Genomic DNA, 20,901 nt, shown 5'->3' with positions numbered 1-20,901 from the left:
GCGTTAAAAATGCTGAATATATACGTATACGTAAGTTGCACATCTTGCTGCGAGCGATCAGATTTTTGATAAGTAGGAATATTTGGCAGTGAAGATCGCATAATGCAATATTTTTATTTTATTTCCTCAATTACTGTTTCCGACAGTGTAGCTGCCATTTTCTGATCTACAATGTACCAGCGGAAAAAAATTGCAATGACAATCCGGACAACCCTCCAACCAGCATGCAAGTGGAAAGACAACATAATAACTAGATTTCACAATGCTTCTTATTGACATTCTGGAAATAATATTACTGCGCATAAATCGAATGAATATAACGAGAGAACGCTCCACTTTAAGAGGCGCCACATGACCTTATCAGAGTAAGTAAAATGTGCATAACAACATCAGTGTGCCCCGGAGTGAAGGTGAATACGACAGTGTGGAGCCATTATAGCTACGACACATCACGAAAAACCATCAAACAATGTGTAATTAGTGTCGTGACTATTCCTTTACGTCACTTGTAGACCACCTATCGACACATCTACTGCGTGCCAGCTCGATCTGTTTTGACGTGACGTATCTATAACGGCTTCATCGACGAACTTGCCGCCACTGCAGGGCGCACTGCTAATGCTATGACCTTTTTACTTAGTCTGTTTTATGTGTCTGAAAAGTTAATGTGGCGTCTTTGTTCTATATGTGGAGTGTGCCGTTGTTGTTTTTGTGCGCTTTATGCACACTAATACTATTTCTAGGAGGTATGTAGAAAAGCCTGTTATATCTGGGTATTGAGTTGTTTTTACACTTGTATACTACGAGTAGTTGTACAGTTTCACCAATTGCACAGTGTTTTCCTCGTGGTATATTGCAGATCTGAAGATGACAGCTAGACTCTGTGGAAAACGGTCATCGAGGAAATAAAATAAAAATAGAAGTATTACAACACGCGACTTTTGCTGGCAAATATTCTCATTTAAGTTTAGTTAGAGATTTATAAATAAATTGCTTATTTCTGCTAACAACATGTACACCTAGATCCTGTCTCTACATATGCTCTCGACAAGAACAATAAATGAGTTTTATCTTTTTGTGAATAATGTAATATCCCTTTACAGCCCGAGTTCCGGTGCGAAAATATGCAGTACGAATAATTGTTGCTTATTCGGAACACTTTCGTCTGTTACGCAAAATATGCTAAGTGTTTCTACTAGTGACACGGTTAAGTGGTTCTTTTTTAAATAAAAAAAATCTTTATTCTTGATCTTTATATTATACATACAAAACCCACCATCTTATATAATTAGTGGGTCCTTTAATTGTTACAATATTATTAGCAGCTATTTTACAAGGATTAAAAGTGCGCTATAGTAGTGTTACAATGAGCAAATTATGTACTGTTAATATTACTCTAATTATTCTAGCGGTGTACTTAATAGCTAAACCTCTACACTGCCCGCAGCGTCTCAGGTGTGTCAGTGAAGTACACCAACCTTCTGCAACGTCTTGCCCACCGAGCTAATCCCGATGAGCGTGCCCCTGACACTAGTAAGGCCACGGATAACTTGAATTTTTGCTGCAGGTTCCTGTCATAGGTTTCCTAATTCTAATTTCTGCTTACTAAAAAACTAACCTACGTCATTTCCGGTGCTTGTCTTGGTTCGGTATCGTTATACTCCACTCCCCCCTAGTCCTACACGTGGCGGATGCCTACTGTAGTGGTAGTCTCACAGGCGATATGGGATTGAGGTACTGGGACACATTTTGTTATTTGTTGCTACTCAGGATTGTCCCTCAGATATTCCAAAAGAATTTTTCGTGATACCTCCTTAGTCAGGTTTTTTAGTGTCCGAAATGTATCCTCTCGTCCCAGTAGTGTGTACATGTGGTTGTTCGGTAGTTGGAGTCGTTATATCACTGTGAAGGGGGCACTCGTAAACCACATGGGCGGGAGTACCCTCCGATATACCACAGTCACACGAAGGCGTAGCTCTCCTCCCAACCGAAACATATGTCGGACAGGGCCAGTGAGAAAATGGAACAGCCCCCGCGTTGGCTCAAAGTATCTTAGACTTAACCGTTCTTTCACGTCTTCGGCCAGTGTTATCGGCTTCCCATGCCTCCTACCACTGCTCGTAAGCTCTTCTACTGATCGTACCCTTTTAATGCGAAGAGGACAGAGATCAATTATTACCAACAGGGCCCCACCTGGAGATGTCCTGTAGGCCCCCACTGACCTTAATATCATGTTTCCCTGCACCCTACTCACTGTCATGGTGGACAATACCCTCACGAGCTCCCCATGCCTCCTGCCACTGCTCGTAAGCTCTTCTCCTGATCGTACCCTTTTAATGCCAAGAGGACAGAGATCCATTATTACCAAAAGGGTCTCACCTGGAGATGTCCTGTAGGCCCCCAATGACCTTCATATCATGTTTCCCTGCACCGTACTCACTGTCATGGGGGACCACACCTTCGCGAGCTTCCCATGCCTCCTGCCACTTCTCGTAACCTCGTCTCCTTATGGTACCCTTTTAATGCCAAGAGGACAGAGATCCATTATTACCAACAGGGCCCCACCTGGAGATGTCCTGTTGGCCCCCACTGACCTTAATATCATATTTCCCTGCACCCTACTCACTGTCATGGCGGACAATACCCTCGCGAGCTTCCCATGCCTCCTGCCACTGCTCGTAAGCTCTTCTCCTGATCGTAACCTTTTAATGCCAAGAGGACAGAGATCCATTATTACCAACAGGGTCTCACCTGCAGATGTCCTGTAGGCCCCCAGTGACCTTCATATCATGTTTCCCTGCACCCTACTCACTGTCATGGGGGACCACACCTTCGCGAGCTTCCCATGCCTCCTGCCACTTCTCGTAACCTCGTCTCCTTATGGTACCCTTTTAATGCCAAGAGGACAGAGATCCATTATTACCAACAGGGCTACACCTGGAGATGTCCTGTAGGCCCCCACTGACCTTAATATCATGTTTCCCTGCACCCTACTCACTGTCATGGCGGACAATACCCTCGCGAGCTTCCCATGCCTCCTGCCACTGCTCGCAAGCTCTTCTCCTGATCGTACCCTTTTAATGCCAAGAGGACAGAGAACCATTATTACCAACAGGGCCCCAGCTGGAGATCTCCTGTAGGCCCCCAATGACCTTAATATCATGTTTCCCTGCACCCTACTCACTGTCATGGCGGACAATACCCTCGCGAGCTTCCCATGACTCCTGCCACTGCTCGTAAGCTCTTCTCCTGATCGTACCCTTTTAATGCCAAGAGGACAGAGATCCATTATTACCAACAGGGTATCACCTGGAGATGTCCTGTAGGCCCCCAATGAGCATAATATCATGTTTCCCTGCACCCTACTCACTGTCATGGGGGACCACACCTTCGCGAACTTCCCATGCCTCCTGCCACTTCTCGTAACCTCGTCTCCTTATGGTACCCTTTTAATTCCAAGAGGACAGAGATCTACTATTACCAACAGGGCCCTTCCTGGAGATGTCCTGTAGGCCCTCACTGACCTTAATATCATGTTTCCCTGCACCCTTCTCACTGTCATGGCGGACAATACCCTCGTGAGCTTCCAATGCCTCCTGCCACTGCTCGTAACCTGTTCTCCTGATCGTACCCGTTTAATGCCAAGCGGACAGAGATCCATTATTACCAACAGGGCCCCACCTGGAGAAGTCCTGTAGGCTCCCGCTGACCTTAATACCATGTTTTCCTGCACGCTTCTCACTGTCATGGCAAACAATACCCTCGCGAGCTTCCATGCCTCCTGCCACTGCTCGTAACCTCTTCTCCTGATCGTACCCTTTTAATGCCAAGAGGACAGAGATCCATTATTACCAACAGGGCCCCACCTGGAGATGCCTGTAGGCCCCCAATGACTTTAATATCTTGTTTCCCTGCACCCTACTCACTGTCATGGCAGACAACACCTTCGCGACCTCACCATGCCTCCAGCCACTTCTAGTAACCTCTTCTCCTTATGGTACCCTTTTAATTCCAAGAGGACAGAGATCCTTTATTACCAACAGGGCCCAACCTGGAGATGTCCTGTAGGCCCCCACTGACCTTAATATCATGTTTCCCTGCACCCTTCTCACTGTCCTGGCGGACAAAATCCTTGCGAGCTTCCCATGCCTCCTGCCACTGCTCGTAACCTCTTCTCCTGATCGTACCCTTTTAATGCCAAGAGGACAGAGATCCATTATTACCAACAGGGCCCCAACTGGAGAAGTCCTGTAAGCTCCCACTGACCTTAATACCATGTTTTCCAGCACGATTCTCACTGTCATGGCAAACAATACCCTCCCGAGCTTCCATGCCTCCTGCAACTGCTCGTAACCTCTTCTCCTGATCGTAACCTTTTAATGCCAAGAGGACAGAGATCCATTATTACCAACAGGGCCCCACCTGGAGATGTCCTGTAGGCCCCCACTGACCTTAATATCATGTTTCCCTGCACCCTACTCACTGTCATGGTGGACAACACCTTTGCGAGCTTCCTATGCCTCCTGCCACTTCTCGTAACCTCTTCTCCTTATGGTACCCTTTTAATTCCAAGAGGACAGATATCCATTATTACCAACAGGGCCCAACCTGGAGATGTCCTGTAGGCCCCCACTGACCTTAATATCATGTCTCCCTTCACACTTCTCACAGTCATGGCGGACAAAACCTTCGCGAGCTCCCCATGCCTCCTGCCACTTCTAGTAACCTCTTCTCCTTATGGTACCCTTTTAATTCCAAGAGGACAGAGATCCTTTATTACCAACAGGGCCCAACCTGGAGATGTCCTGTAGGCCCCCACTGACCTTAATATCATGTTTCCCTGCACCCTTCTCACTGTCCTGGCGGACAAAATCCTCGCGAGCTTCCCATGCCTCCTGCCACAGCTCGTAAGCTCTTCTCCTGATCCTACCCTTTATTGCTAAGTGGACAGAAATCCATTATTACCAACAGGGCCCCACCTGGAGATGTCCTGTAGGACCCCATGCACCTTAATATCATGTTTCCCTTCACCCTTCTCACAGACATGGCGGACAAAACCTTCGCGAGCTGCCCATGCCTCCTGCCACTTTTCGTAACCTCTTCTCCTTATGGTACCCTTTTAATTCCAAGAGGACAGAGATCCATTATTACCAACAGGGCCCAACCTGGAGATGTTCTGTAGGCCCCCACTGAACTTAATATCATGTTTCCCTGCACCCTTCTCACTGTCCTGGCGGACAAAATCCTCGCGTGCTTCCCATGCCTCCTACCACTGCTCGTAAGCTCTTCTCCTGATCGTACCCTTTTAATGCCAAGAGGACAGAGATCCATTATTACCAACAGGGCCCCACCTGGAGATGTCCTGTAGGTCGACATGGACCTTAATATCATGTTTCCCTTCACCCTTCTCACAGCCATGGCGGACAAAACGTTTGCGAGCTCCCCAAGCCTCCTGCCACTTCTCGTAACCTCCCTATGGTACCCTTTTAATTCCAATAGGACAGAGATCCATTATTACCAACAGGGCCCAACCTGGAGATATCCTGTAGGCCCCCACTGACCTTAATATCATGTTTCCCTGCACCCTTCTCACTGTCCTGGCGGACAAAATCCTCGCGAGCTTCCCATGCCTCCAGCCACTGTTCGTAAGCTCTTCTCCTGATCGTACCCTTTTAATGCCAAGAGGACAGAGATCCATTATTACCAACAGGGCCCCACCTGGAGATGTCCTGTAGGCCCCCATGGACCTTAATACCATGTTTCCCTTCACCCTACTCACAGTCATGGCGGACAAAACCTTCGCGAGCTCCCCATGCCTCCTGCACTTCTCGTAACCTCTTCTCCTTATGGTACCCTTTTAATTCCAAGAGGACAGAGATCCATTATTACCAACAGGGCCCAACCTGGAGATATCCTGTAGGCCCCCACTGACCTTAATATCGTGTTTCCCTCCACCCTTCTCACTGTCCTGGCGGACAAAATCCTCGCGACCTTCCCATGCCTCCTGCCACTGCTCGTAAGGTCTTCTCCCGATCGTACCCTTTTAATGCCAAGAGGACAGAGATCCATTATTACCAACAGGGCCCCGCCTGGAGATGTCCTGTAGGCCCCCATGGACCTTAATATCATGTTTCCCTTCACCCTTCTCAATGTCATGGCGGACAAAACCTTCGCGAGCTCCCCATGCCTCCTGGCACTTCTCGTAACCTCCTTATGGTACCCGTTTAATTGCAAGATGACAGAGATCCATTATTACCAACAGGGCCCAACCTGGAGATGTCCTGTAGGCCCCCACTGACCTTAATATCATGTTCCTTATAGCCTTCTCACTGTCATGGCGGACAATACCCTCGCGAGCTTCCCATGCCTCCTGCCACTGCTCGTAAGCTGTTCTCCTGATCGTACCCTTTTAATGCCAAGAGGACAGGGAACCATTATTACCAACAGGGCCCCACCTGGAGATGTCCTGTAGGCCCGCATGGTCCTTAATATCAAGATTCCCTTCACCCTTCGGTGGACAAAACCTTCGCGAGCTCCCCATGCCTCCTGCCACTTCTCGTAACCTCTACTCCTTATGGTACCCTTTTAATTCAAAGGGGACAGAGATCCATTATTACCAACAGGGCCCAACCTGGAGATGTCCTGTGGGCCCCCACTGACCTTAATATCATGTTTCCCTGCACCCTTCTCACTGTCCTGGCGGACAAAATCCTCGCGACTTCCCCATGCCTCCTACCACTGCTCGTAAGCTCTTCTCGTGATCGTACCCTTTGTACCCTTTTTATGACAAGAGGACAGAGATCCATTATTACCAACATGGCCCCACCTGGAGATGTCCTGTAGGCCCCCACTGACCTTAATATCATGTTTCCCTGCACCCTTCTTACTGTAATGCGGGCAATACCCTTGCGAGCTTCCCTTGCCTCCTGCCACTGCTCGTAAGCCTTTCTCCTGATCGTACCCTTTGTACCCTTTTAATGCCAAGAGGACAGAGATCCATTATGACCAACAGGGCCCCACCTGGAGATGCCCTGTGGGCCCCCACTGATCTTAATATCATGTTCCCTGCACCCTTCTCACCGTCATACCGGACAATACCCTCGTGAGCCTTCCATGCCTCCTGCCACTGCTTGTAATCTCTTCTCCTGATCGTACCCTTTTAATGCCAAGAGGACAGAGATTCATTGTTACCAACAGGGCCCCACCTGGAGATGTCCTGTAGGCCCCCACTGAACTTCATACCATCTTTCCATGCACCCTTCTCACTGTCATGGCGGACAATATCCTCGCGAGCTTCCCATGCCTCCAGCCACTGCTCGTAAGCTCTTCTCCTGATCGTACCCTTTGTACCCTTTTAATGCCAAGAGGACAGAGATCCATTATGACCAACAGGGCCCCACCTGGAGATGTCCTGTGGGCCCCCACTGATCTTAATATCATGTTCCCTGCACCCTTCTCACCGTCATAGCGGACAATACCCTCGTGAGCTACCCATGCCTCCTGCCACTGCTCGTAGTCTCTTCTCCTGATCGTACCCTTTTAATGCCAAGAGGACAGAGATCCATTATGACCAACAGGGCCCCACCTGGAGATGTCCAGTGGGCCCCCACTGATCTTAATATCATGTTCCCTGCACCCTTCTCACCGTCATAGCGGACAATACCCTCGTGAGCTTCCCAAGCCTCCTGCCACAGCTCGTAGTCTCTTCTCCTGATCGTACCCTTTTAATGCCAAGAGGACAGAGATCCATTATGACCAACAGGGCCCCACCTGGAGATGTCCTGTGGGCCCCCACTGATCTTAATATCATGTTCCCTGCACCCTTCTCACCGTCATAGCGGACAATACCCTCGTGAGCTTCCCATGCCTCCTGCCACTGCTCGTAATCTCTTCTCCTGATCGTACCCTTTTAATGCCAAGAGGACAGAGATCCATTGTTACCAACAGGGCCCCACCTCGAGATGTCCTGTACGCCCCCACTGAACTTCATACCATGTTTCCATGCATCCTTCTCACTGTCATGGTGGACAATACCCTCGCGAGCTTCCCATGCCTCCTGCCACTGCTCGTAAGCTCTTCTCCTGATCGTACCCTTTGTACCCTTTTAATGCCAAGAGAACAGAGATCCATTATGACCAACAGGGCCCCACCTGGAGATGTCCTGTGGGCCCCCACTGATCTTAATATCATGTTCCCAGCACGCTTCTCACCGTCATAGCGGACAATACCCTCGTGAGCTTCCCATGCCTAATGCCACTGCTCGTAATCTCTTCTCCTGATCGTACCCTTTTAATGCCAAGAGGACAGAGATCCATTGTTACCAACAGGGCCCCACCTGGAGATGTCCTGTAGTCCCCCACTGACCTTAATGTCATGTTTCCCTGCACCCTTCTCACTGTCATGGCGGACAATACCCTCGCGAGCTTCCCATGCCTCCTGCCACTGCTCGTATGCTCTTCTCCTGATCGTACCCTTTTAATGCCAAGTGGACAGAGATCCATTATTACCAACAGGGCCCACCTGGAGATGTCCGGTAGGCCCCCACTGACCTTAATATCATGTTTCCCTGCACCCTTCTCACTGTCATGGCGGACAATACCCTCGCGAGCTTCCCATGCTTCCTGCCACTGCTTGTAGTCTCTTCTCCTGATCGTACCCTTTTAATGCCAAGAGGGCAGAGATCCATTATGACCAACAGGGCCCCACCTGGAGATGTCCTGTGGGCCCCCACTGATCTTAATATCATGTTTCCCTGCACCCTTCTCACTGTCATGGCGGACAATACCCTTGCGAGCTTCCCATGCCTCCTGCCACTGCTCGTATGCTCTTCTCCTGATCGTACCCTTTTAATGCCAAGAGGGCTGAGATCCATTGTTACCAACAGGGCCCCACCTGGAGATGTCCTGTAGTCCCCCACTGCCCTTATTATCATGTTTCCCTGCACCCATCTCACTGTCATGGCGGACAATACCATCGCGAGCTTCCCATGCCTCCTGCCACTGCTCGTATGCTCTTCTCCTGATCGTACCCTTTTAATGCCAAGTGGACAGAGATCCATTATTACCAACAGGGCCCCACCTGGAGATGTCCTGTAGGCCCCCACTGACCTTAATATCATGTTTCCCTGCACCCTTCTCACTGTCATGGCGGACAATACCCTCGTGAGCTTTCCATGCCTCCTGCCACTGCTCGTATGCTCTTCTCATGATCGTACCCTTTTAATGCCAAGTGGACAGAGATCCATTATTACCAACAGGGCCCCACCTGGAGATGTCCTGTAGTCCCCCACTGACCTTAATATCATGTTTCCCTGCACCCTTCTCACTGTCATGGCGGACAACACTCTCGCGAGCTTCCCATGCCTCCTGCCACTGCTCGTATGCTCTTCTCCTGATCGTACCCTTTTAATGCCAAGAGGACAGAGATCCATTATGACCAACAGGGCCCCACCTGGAGATGTCCTGTGGGCCCCCACTGATCTTAATATCATGTTTCCCTGTACCCTTCTCACTGTCATGGCGGACAATACCCTCGCGAGCTTCCCATGCCTCCTGCCACTGCTCGTATGCTCTTCTCCTGATCGTACCCTTTTAATGCCAAGAGGACAGAGATCCATTGTTACCAACAGGGCCCCACCTGGAGATGTCCTGTAGTCCCCCACTGACCTTAATATCATGTTTCCCTGCACCCTTCTCACTGTCATGGCGGACAATACCCTCGTGAGCTTCCCATGCCTCCTGCCACTGCTCGTATGCTCTTCTCCTGATTGTACCCTTTTAATGCCAAGTGGACAGAGATCCATTATTACCAACAGGGCCCCACCTGGAGATGTCCTGTAGGCCCCCACTGACCTTAATATCATGTTTCCCTGCACCCTTCTCACTGTCATGGCGGACAATACCCTCGTGAGCTTCCCATGCCTCCTGCCACTGCTCGTATGCTCTTCTCCTGATCGTACCCTTTTAATGCCAAGTGGACAGAGATCCATTATTGCCAACAGGGCCCCACCTGGAGATGTCCTGTAGTCCCCCACTGACCTTAATATCATGTTTCCCTGCACCCTTCTCACTGTCATGGCGGACAATACCCTCGCGAGCTTCCCATGCCTCCTGCCACTGCTCGTAGTCTCTTCTCCTGATCGTACCCTTTTAATGCCAAGAGGACAGAGATCCATTATGACCAACAGGGCCCCACCTGGAGATGTCCTGTGGGCCCCCACTGATCTTAATATCATGTTTCCCGGCACCCTTCTCACTTTCATGCGAACAATACCCTCGCGAGCTTCCCATGCCTCCTGCCACTACTCGTATTCTCTTCTCCTGATCGTACCCTTTTAATGCCAAGAGGACAGAGATCCATTGTTACCAACAGGGCCCCACCTGGAGATGTCCTGTAGTCCCCCACTGACCTTAATATCATGTTTTCTGCACCCTTCTCACTGTCATGGCGGACAATACCATCGCGAGCTTCCCATGCCTCCTGCCACTGCTCGTATGCTCTTCTCCTGATCGTACCCTTTTAATGCCAAGAGGACAGAGATCCATTATTACCAACAGGGCCCCACCTGGAGATGTCCTGTAGGCCCCCACTGACCTTAATATCATGTTTCCCTGCACCCTTCTCACTGTCATGGCGGACAATACCCTCGCGAGCTTCCCATGCCTCCTGCCACTGCTCGTATGCTCTTCTCCTGATCGTACCCTTTTAATGCCAAGTGGACAGAGATCCATTATTACCAAAAGGGCCCCACCTGGAGATGTCCTGTAGGCCCCCACTGACCTTAATATCATGTTTCCCTGCACCCTTCACACTGTCATGGAGGACAATACCCTCGCGAGCTTCCCATGCCTCCTGCCACTGCTCGTATGCTCTTCTCCTGATCGTACCCTTTTAATGCCAAGAGGACAGAGATCCATTGTTACCAACAGGGCCCCAACTGGAGATGTCCTGTAGTCCCCCACTGACCTTAATATCATGTTTCCCTGCACCCTTCTCACTGTCATGGCGGACAATACCCTCGCGAGCTTCCCATGCCTCCTGCCATTGCTCGTATGATCTTCTCCTGATTGTACCCTTTTAATGCCAAGTTGACAGAGATCCATTATTACCAACAGGGCCCCACCTGGAGATGTCCTGTAGGCCCCCACTGACCTTAATATCATGTTTCCCTGCACCCTTCTCACTGTCATGGCGGACAATACCCTCGCGAGCTTCCCATGCCTCCTGCCACTGCTCGTATGCTCTTCTCCTGATCGTACCCTTTTAATGCCAAGAGGACAGAGATCCATTGTTACCATCAGGGCCCCACCTGGAGATGTCCTGTAGTCCCCCACTGACCTTAATATCATGTTTCCCTGCACCCTTCTCACTGTCATGGCGGACAATACCCTCGCGAGCTTCCCATGCCTCCTGCCACTGCTCGTATGCTCTTCTCCTGATCGTACCCTTTTAATGCCAAGTGGACAGAGATCCATTATTACCAACAGGGCCCCACCTGGAGATGTCCTGTAGGCCCCCACTGACCTTAATAACATGTTTCCCGGCACCCTTCCCACTGTCATGGCGGACAATACCCTCGGGAGCTTCCCATGCCTCCTGCCACTGCTCGTAGTCTCTTCTCCTGATCGTACCCTTTTAATGCCAAGAGGACAGAGATCCATTGTTACCAACAGGGCCCCACCTGGAGATGTCCTGTGGGCCCCCACTGATCTTAATATCATGTTCCCTGCACCCTTCTCACCGTCATAGCGGACAATACCCTCGTGAGCTTCCCATGCCTCCTGCCACTGCTCGTAATCTCTTTTCCTGATCATACCCTTTTAATGCCAAGAGGACAGAGATCCATTGTTACCAACAGGGCCCCACCTGGAGATGTCCTGTAGTCCCCCACTGACCTTAATATCATGTTTCCCTGCACCCTTCTCACTGTCATGGCGGACAATACCCTCCCGAATTTCCCATGCCTCTTGCCACTGCTCGTATGCTCTTCTCCTGATCGTACCCTTTTAATGCCAAGTGGACAGAGATCCATTATTACCAACAGGGCCCCACCTGGAGATGTCCTGTAGGCCCCCACTGACCTTAATATCATGTTTCCCTGCACCCTTCTCACTGTCATGGCGGACAATGCCCTCGCTAGCCTGTGCGCCCAGACTTCCGATGTTAATGTCCTGTTATTAATTGAGGAGAAGAGGAAATATTTTATGACTAATGCAGATGAGGTTATTGAGTAATTCTAGGGCGGTTTGGGCTACGGTTTCGATGTGCTTTGCCAACTTCCATCTGTCATCAATGATGACTTCCAGATAACTCGCCTCACGTCGCCAAAGAATTGGGGAGCCCTCGGTTCTCACTGTTGGATTCCTTGATAGTTGCCGTTTTAATAAGAGATAGGTCTACTCGTTTGGTGAAATATTCATTTTTGTGTTTCGGCACCGTAGTTGTAGTTTTTCGATAGCCCTTTCGATCTTTGGCTCGATATCTTCGCGGTTACGGCCGCCAACCAATAGGTGGAAGTCATCCACGTAACCTTTAACCTCTAGCACCTCTTCGCTCTGTTGTAAGCTGTCCAATAACGGGTTCTATGTGGATGGCGTAGAACAAGGGGCCTGGCACAGAAACCTGGAGGCATCCTTTTGTTATCGTGTTTGTAATTCTCCCTCTAGGGTATGATAGCCAGACCTCCCGATCCTCGCAATAACTCCTCAGACAATCGTATAGCGGCCCTGGACGCTCCTTCTCCCGTAAACGGTAGAAGAGCGAAGGCCACCACAGGTGGTGAAAGGCGCCACTGATGTCCACCATCATGCCAACTGTATACTTGTACGGTGCTGAATCACAGACATCGCCCGCCAGGGCGATTGCGTCAACCGCCGACCGCCCAGGCCTAAAGCCGAACTGCCTGTCACTCATCCTGCACAGCACCCAGTCTGTCAGCCGACAGTTTCTCAAGTTGGTTTCCTAAAAGGTCTAATAAACAAATCGATCTATATGATTCAGTTTCTATCTGGTCTTTTTCGCGTCCTTTCTTTGTAATTACCACGTTTGCGATTTTCCAGATTTTAGAAAATTTTTGCTGCCTGAGGCACTCATTATCTAGTTGGGTAAGTGGTGTTAAAAACTAGGGGGCTAAGAAATGCACTACCTCCGCGACAATTCCGTCTAGCCCAGGGGCTTTCCCTCTCTTTAAATATTTTATTTGGGGAGATGGTTCAAATGGCTCTGAGCACTATGGGACTTAACATCTGTGGTCATCAGTCCCCTAGAACTTAGAACTACTTAAACCTAACTAACCTAAGGACATCACATACATCCATGCCCGAGGCAGGATTCGAACCTGCGATCGTAGCGGTCACGCGGTTTCAGACTGAAGCATCTAGTACGGCACGGCCACACCGGCCGGCTTTATTTGGGCGGTCACCTCCTCTTCAGAGAAGGGGTATACTGCCCTGTCATTGGTGTATCTAACAATATCGTCAGTTCTCATATGTCGCTGACCCTCAGTTTCCTCTTCCGCACTGTCGTCAGGCTGTAGGGACCGAAGGAGGACCTCAGCAGTTTCCTGCCAGGATTCCGTCATCCTGTCCCCTTGCCTGACTGTAGATATCACCATTGGAGGGCGGATTTTCTCTCCTACCAGTTTTGTAGAGCAGTCTTCATGGGTCTATAGTTAATTGGTTTATCACATACCTTTTTCAACTTTGTTCCCTAACCGCCCGATGTTCATTTTGGAATGTCCCCTTTGCTTGCCTATACTGTAGCAACCATCGTTGCCTTTCCCACCAGACGACACTGCGCTGGCAGTGTCTCCTTCGTCTTCTGACAGACTAACGCATATGCTCTAGTTTGGCTAACCATGGTGACGGAGAGGCCGCCATGGCCCTCCTCATGGTTGATATGGCTGCTTTCACCGCTCTGGTAATCGTACTCACCAGCTGTTCGGCATATTTGTCCACATCTATATCTTGGTGTTGGTCACCCTCTGGTAATTCAGGAATGTCGCACTCCCTTGCCAGGCGTTCGCAGTCTGCTTTATTATAGTTCAACTGGACCTCCCATCCCAAGGTCAAATAGCCCTTTCTGTAGCCTATCGTGAATGTAATAAGACTGTGATCACTTGTGGTGGCATTGTCTTCTACCTTCCAGTTTTGTACAATACTGACGGCGTTTGGTGCTGCAAGTGTCACATAAATGTTTGTGCATTGACCCCCTCCCTCTGTATAGATGGGATTGTTACCAGGCTTGTTGTTCACCACAAATTGCTAGGCCATAATTGTTTCTTCTGCCTTTCCTCCATTTGGGTCTCTTGTGCCAGTATACCGTTAAGGGGGATTTTACATTTATATCAGCAATTACAATCTCTTTGAGTCCTCCCAACGCCGTGATTACTCTAGTGAGGTGGTCCGGATTTTGCTCAATATCATCTCCGTACTGTTAGTACATATTAACGAAAGTTAATACTCCCGCCGGAAATTGCATTTCCACAACGTTTCAGCGACTGTTAGTGAACTGCGAGAGAACTGTTAGCCACAATGATTTGTTATTATTACTGCCGCTCTCGGGTTGTCCCCGCTGCTGACTAGTTGCCCTGTTGCGGCTGCGAAAGCTATCTGCTCAGCTTGGGAGTACAGCTCCTGCAGGCAAGGCACATCTAGTCTCTTCCCCTCCACCACCTGGGGCACCTCCTGCATCACGAGTCTGCTATTGTGTGTGTTTAGTTGAACAATAGTTATTGTTGTCATTATGGGTAGTATGTGTGTATGTGATTATCTAGCCAGTTCTTACACCAATCGAAAGCAATGCATTCGCTTGCCAAGACTGATTGTTTGTAGATATCATCAAGATAAATTTTTTCACCTTGTCTTCTAACACTTTCTTGAGCAGATCCCGCAGGCCTCCGAAGTCGTTGGGGAGATTCATTGACTTGAGCTCCATCACCGAGAAGGTGGCTTTGCTACCATATGTATGCCCTGGCCGGATCACATGTCGGAACGCAGTGATCAGGATAGTCGGTTACTGCAGCCTTGCCAATTGCATAGCCTGTTCTATTATCGGATATACTCTGACAGGGTCTGCAGGTGGCCTTCTGACTGGAGTGGATTCTTGTATAGCTGGGAGAACCCTGGTGTTTGTTATTGTTTTCTTAAACTGGATACTGTTTCATTCTGGGCGATTCGTCTTTCAGCGTGGCCACTGGTCGGGCCACTCCCACAGGACGCCCTTGCCGCTGTAGGTCTTTTGTCGGCTTATATCCCCGACTTTGGGAGGAGGAAGCCGCAACCAGCATGGGAAGCTCCGTCTGTATCCCGAAGTCACCATTTCAATTTCTTGGGTGCCTCAAAAATTCTTTGATTTTGCTTGCCCTCATAGCGTCCCTACTCCTTTTGCTCAGGGATTTCCTCTTTGGCATTCTGTTACCATTTATGTTTTCAGTCATAATCTGTTCTTGAAATGAGACACTGTTCAAGCATCCTGTATGCAGTGCAATTTCGACCAGTGGCACCACATGATCTTTTGCCTCGCTTTTTTCATGGAATGCATACCCCCGCCTTGCAGTCTTTTCGTGTGTGATTTTCCTCACCACAGTTGGTGCAAGCCGACCCCCTGGCGCAGTGCTTGAGAATGTGGTCCAGGTCCCCACAGTTATGGCGACGAGGTACCATGAGATAGTCCCGAGTGAAAACCAATGTAGTTAACTTGTTTGCATATACTGCTTAGTCGGCATTGATATTGCTCAATTAGATATCCTCCGTCACTGTTTTCGTACCCCTCGCCTGTTACCAAGGACGCGTTGGTAAGGTGTACGGTATTTTGGCGTAAAAAGGTGGAAAAGGATGAGATCGGTCGTGGCCAAGTCATTCAACCACACGGACGTGAAACGGAAAGAATGAGGATGACCATATGTTGAGCTAGTCAACATACTGTGAATCTGTCTTGAGACGTAAGCAGTACGCCAGTTCAGCCGTTAGTTAGATACAGCATTTATTATGTAATCTTTTAATCTACAAAGAAAATTGTGACCCCTTTCATAAAACTGAGTACGCCAGTGTCGTACGTTTAAAGTATGCGACCTAATCGCCACTTACAAACAACAATTATACAAGTAATTCGAATTACCTGAGATACCTGGGCTAGCTGGACAGGGCAGATGCGGTTATATTTGTGGAAAGGGGACAAAATAAGTTACTGTCAGTTGCATTCAACATATAAACTTTATTTCTTAAAACACACAATCACACAAGCAAGATTAAAAAACTCTCAAGGATTTAACGAAAGACCTTCTTTCTAGATCGGCTGAAGGCCACATCAAAAAACCAAAGCACAATGCCTGAGCAAGGAATTGAGGTACAGGAGTATTTCTGGAGTTTTCACTTCTTTAGAAAATTATTTTATCTTCAATATAAATAGGCTGAAAGTCTTAGCTTAAATTTTTCTCATAGAACTCGGAGGTCACATATTAATCAAGAGGAGTGTTACAGCTTAAGGCCGAGACAAAGATTTTCAATGTTTAATCTAAATAGTTTGAAAACTCGGCTGAGGGCCGCATATCAACAACACAATTTGCAGCTTAAGGCCTAGGAAGAAGTGCTTTCAATTTGAAAAGGCTGAAGGCCTTATCTTAAAATATTTCGTGTAAAACTCGGATGAAGGCCTCATACTAAACAATAACAATCTTATGACTTAAGGGCAAGAGAAGGATGTCGAATTTTTATTTTAACCGCGCAGAAAAAAAATTTACGGCTAAAGGCCTAAAGGGAATAGTTCTAAATTTCAACTAAAATAGGCTAACGGCTATATCCTAAATGCTTCGCATAAAACTCGGCTGAAGGCCACATACGAAACCCAAACAACCTCATAGCTTAAAGCCCAGACAAATAAATTTCCAATTTGTAATCTAAGCTGGAAAACTCGGCTGAAGGCCACACAGAGTACTTAAGACTAAAAGGAAATCACAATGTAAAACACAAGGACCAGCGCTCAGAAGGTTCCAAGGATCAGCCTGGGAAGTAACATTAATGCACGTTTAGATGAGGCAGGCGACCAGACCAAAAACCTCTTAATCGGAAGGAAACCCAACCGTAAGCAAGCCGACGAACCAACCAACAAGATCAGTTCTGCTCACCAGACCTGCAAAACGATAACAAGATGTCAATAGCACAACGTTTTGGATACTGGTTCCCAATCCAGCCAAGTCAGAATAAACGCCCAAAACTACCAACACACCTCAAGTGTCGAACAACACGCCGTACTGGACAGCATCAACATGATGAGGAAAATACACTGCCGGAAATTACGTCAACGCACAGGGCAGGTAACCGGAATGTCAACGACCACAAGGCAGGAGATACCGCTGGTACACTTCATTAATGAAGGAATGAATTAAATTAAGCTAAACGCCACACAGGAAAACGGCTGCAAGTCTAGCCGAATTCAATGCACATACATTGTTGCTAGCGGGAATCTCCCAGAAAGGGACAACCATGATGAAACGAAGGGATGCGATAGCAGTTGAGGCTTGATAGTAGGTTAAGTGAGCACTTAGCTATAGTGTCCAGGACTGGTGGGCGACGAACTTCGTAACCCTAGCAAGAAGCGCCTCACAACTCCAACCGCGCGTTACGCCGCCAGTGGCTCCGGCCTGACAACACGCCACGGAGACTTCCTCGCTGCTCTGCCCAAATCGAGCAACTGCCCAACACCCGGAAATGGTCAAAAGATCAAATACACGTCAGCCGATGAGATGAGGGTCGTTGCCGGTCCAGTATTCTTCAGTCGGACACGTGGCCGGCCGTTGTGGCCCAGCGGTTCTAGGCGCTACAGTCTCGAACCGCGTGACCGGTACGGTCGCAGGTTCGAATCCTGCCTCGGGCATGGATGTGTGTGATGTCCTTAGGTTAGTTCGGTTTAAGTAGTTCTAAGTTCTAGGGGACTGATGACCTCAGAAGTTAAGTCCCATAGTGCTCAGAGCCATTTGAACAATTTTTTTTTCAGTCGGACTGTACATGTGTGTCGTCAGTGGTCGGCAACTATTGGCTGTCCGCACCTCACTGGCGCTCGGTGCCCAACGCTGCTCCCTCCCCGACTGTACTGCTGGTCCGTCTGCAATTGACTTCCAGACACACGACGATGCTGAAATACTACCGGTCGTTCCAGAGATGGTACGACAGTGCACTTATCGATAAGCGCTACCGCTGCCACTCACGGACAAGTAAGGCAGAAGGTTTGTGACGCCAGTAAATGGAATAAGAAAACGAGGAGGCAGTACCGTAATAGGAGATGACAAACAATAAATGGCATGATCACTAGCCGTGCGCGGCTCAGTATCCTGAACAAAAAAAAGTCTTCTAAGACTGTGCATTTAGTGAATCCAAAGAGATTATTTACAAGAAGCTTCTGTCCCCCAGGAATATCAAAATTTAGACTATGCCCCCGAGTCTTCCAACAGGTGCTCTTTACAGATATTAGTTGGGTAAAAAATGGTTCAAATGGCTCTGAGCACTATGGGACTTAACTTCTGAGGTCATCAGTCAGAACTACTTAAACCTAACTAACCTAAGGACATCACACACATCAATGCCCGAGGCAGGATCCGAACCTGCCACCGTAGCGGTCGCGCGTTTCCAGACTGTAGCGCCTAGAACCGCTCGGCCACTGCGGTCGGCTTAGTTGGGTAATTCTGCGTGTTATTTCCTGTACCGTTTTCATAAAAGGGAATGTCAGTAGACAGTGTCCTAGTCTCTCTGGACTGATAATTGCTAAGTCGGCAGACAGGTAAACAGAAAATAAAGAAAGTATGTATCAGTCAGAGAGAAGTTCAACAAACATAGATAAATCTGATGATTTAACAGCAACTAAGACACCTGTACTAACACGAGTGAAGGAACACAAACGTGGACTTTTGAGAAGAATTCGTAACATGATAATATATTTGAAAAAACATTCCTACAAATAAATGTAAGTGACATTACTTTAGTTTACTGTTTTCTTCCTCACCAATCTTCGGCATATTTGAAGAAAAAAAAGAACTTAACCTATTTACAGTATCTGACTTTTTGAAAGAAACCGGGAGAAAGAAAAGCAGTTGCCATTCATCTTGATTAAATAAACAGCTGATGTGCTTTGTTGTCTTCAAGAATTATCTGATTATTTACGATTGCATTTAGCGATTTTGCAAGGCATCTGGGAAATTACATACAGCTGACTCGGAAGTGTATACGTTTCTTTCACTAATGTGTACGACATCATGTACAACAGTCCTTAGTCTGTTACTGCTTTGATAATAACCATTTGAGGATATTAATTGGAGGAAATAATGTGTTTCACACTTGTAAACTACATTGCAGAAAGACTGGTCTCCTAGGATTAAATGAAGTCCCCGGCGTTGTGTTGTGGTCAGATTCGTAATTTCATTCATTCAGAAGCCAAAATAAATTGGATTCATCTCTAAAACAAATATAATGAAAGAAAATCCTATCAGATTAAAGCCTGGTGTCGAACCTAAGAGCTTTAAAGCTATGGCGGTGGGTTCTCGTTTGTGCTTGGGTAGCTCAATCGGTAAAGCTGCTGTTCGTGAAAGGCAATGGTCCGAAGTTCGAGTCCCGTTGGGCACACACGGTTTTAACCTGCCAGAAAGATTTAAATCGGCCCACACTCGCATGCAGAGCGAACATTGATTCTGAAAATAAAAGGTATAATACCAGTAAGAGTTACAGACTGTGAAGTTTGGTTTTGTACGTTTTCATGTCAGTTTATGTCTTTCAAATTCTACAGTTGGCAGGGGTACAATACAGGGAGCGAAAGGCTATTTACAGTTTGTACCGAAAGCAGATGGCAGTTATAAGTCGAGGGGAATGAAAGGGAAGCAGCGGTTGGGAAGGAAGTGAGACAGGGTTGTAGCCTGTCCCCGATGTTATTCAATCTGTATATAGAGAAAGCAGTAAAGGAAACAAAAGAAAAATTCGGAGTGGGTATTAAAGCCCATGGAGAAGAAATAAAAATGTTGAGGTTCGCCGATGACATTGTAATTTTGTCAGAGATAGCAAAGGACTTGGAAGAGCAGTTGAACGGAATGGACAGTGTCTTGAAAGGAGGATATAAGATAAACATCAACAAAAGCAAAACGAGGATAATGGAATGTAGTCGAACTAAGTCGGGTGATGCTGAGGGAATTAGATTAGGAAATGAGACACTTAAAGTAGTAAAAGAGTTTTGCTATTTGGGGAGCAAGATATTGATGATGGTCGAAGTAGAGAGGATATAAAATGTAGACTGGCAATGGCAAGGAAAGCGTTTCTGATGAAGAGAAATTTGTTCACATCGAGTATAGATTTAAGTGTCATGAAGTCGTTTCTGAAAGTATTTGTATGGAGTGTAGCCATGTATGGAAGTGAAACATGGACAATACATAGTTTGGACAAGAAGAGGATAGAAGCTTTCGAAATGTGGTGCTACAGAAGAATGCTGAAGATTAGGTGGGTAGATCACATAACTAATGAGGAGGTATTGAATAGAATTGGGGAGAAGAAGAGTTTGTGACACAACTTGACAAGAAGAAGGGACCGGTTGTTAGGACATGTTGTGAGGCATCAAGGGATCACAAATTTAGCATTGGAGGGCAGCGTGGTGAAGCCGATTCAGAAGGATGTAGGTTGCAGTAAGTATATGGGAAATGAAGAAGCTTGCACAGGATAGGGTAGCATGGAGAGCTGCATCAAACCAGTCTCAGAACTGAAGACAACAAGAAACTTATTTCCGCGTAATTTTCATGTCAATTTATAAAGAAAATGTGGGTAAAACTCTACTACCTTCCGTATTTTTTTTTGCGACGAACGTCATTCCCAGCGTCGTACCCTGCTGTGTTAAGCATCAAGTGGTTGTACGTCATACCGGACACGAGATCCA

This window comes from Schistocerca serialis, chromosome 4 (genome assembly GCF_023864345.2).
Source record: "Schistocerca serialis cubense isolate TAMUIC-IGC-003099 chromosome 4, iqSchSeri2.2, whole genome shotgun sequence".
Lineage (NCBI taxonomy): Eukaryota > Metazoa > Arthropoda > Insecta > Orthoptera > Acrididae > Schistocerca > Schistocerca serialis.
The sequence above is the reverse complement of the archived record's forward strand: the minus strand, read 5'-3'. Positions refer to the sequence as shown.